This window comes from Chinchilla lanigera, unplaced genomic scaffold, assembly GCF_000276665.1.
Source record: "Chinchilla lanigera isolate Chin_1 unplaced genomic scaffold, ChiLan1.0 scaffold00037, whole genome shotgun sequence".
NCBI lineage: Eukaryota > Metazoa > Chordata > Mammalia > Rodentia > Chinchillidae > Chinchilla > Chinchilla lanigera.
The window spans coordinates 17,054,657-17,055,566 of record NW_004955438.1 but is presented as its reverse complement, the minus strand read 5'-3'; the positions used below and the strand labels follow the sequence as shown (position 1 = coordinate 17,055,566).

The 910-nt window shown below is 56.9% G+C and overlaps 1 long non-coding RNA gene across 1 annotated transcript in view; it reads left to right on the top strand.

Annotated features, from left to right (window-relative positions):
* Positions 1-274: 274 nt before the first annotated feature.
* The window catches only part of LOC102015348, a 21,085-nt gene continuing 20,449 nt past the window's right edge, over positions 275-910 (top strand). The window contains exon 1 of the long non-coding RNA XR_261941.1: positions 275-583. This is a non-coding gene — a long non-coding RNA (uncharacterized LOC102015348). The remainder of the gene's footprint in view (positions 584-910) is intronic.

Sequence of the window (910 nt, the reverse complement as noted above, 5' to 3'; positions counted from 1 at the left end):
GCCCCGGGCACGCAGTAAAGCGCACCAGAGCGTCTCCGAGTCCGTGACCCTTCCCAGGGAGTCGGCCAGCCTGAGGGGGTGGCCTTGGGGCTGACGCGGGGACAACTGCTGGGTGGCTGGGCTTGGAAACCCCACAACTTCCCTCTAAGAGGGACGGCTTCTCGGTAGCCACTTCTTACCAATGGCTGCCCGGGAACCAGTCCGAGGCCGTGACCCCTGACCCCTGACCCTTCACACGGCCTTCTCTACGGAGCACCGCCGGTCTGCCCTGGAACATCCGGGCACCGCCTCTTCCAAGGCCAGGGCGTGGTAAATGGCGCAGTGGCCCCTGCAGAGCCCGAGCATCTGGCCACGCGGGGACCTGGACCACGGTCACACGCGGCAGTGGGGTCCGTGGAGGGGCGTCTTGGGGTCTGATGCCGGACACTGACTCCCCACCGCCTTCCCGAGCCACCTGCGTTTCCCTGCGGTCGTTTCCTTAGTCGCGCCCATCCGGAGGGACAGAGCTGGCAGTGTGAACAGCGCGAGCCGCAGGCGTGGCTGGGCGCGCTGAGAAGCAAGGACGCAGGGCCCTGGCTGCCTGGTGAGTTCCGGCCCAATTGGACTCGCGTGTTTTTATGGTTTTTTTTTTTTTTTTTCTTCTGGTACCAGGAATTGAACTCACGACCTTACGCTTGCCAGGCAGGTGCTGTGCCACTGAACTAAATCCCCAGCCCTGGACTCGCGTGTTTTTAAACATAAAGGGAGTCACTGCTTCATGTTTTTCCCAGTGGGAGGACTTTTAGAAAATCTTGATCGTTTAAATATAATTTTGTTTTAAAATTTTAAAAATAAAAGGAGGAAAACATTAACAGACAGACAACCTTATACAAAATAGCAAAAGAACAGTACAGACAATACAGAGTTACAA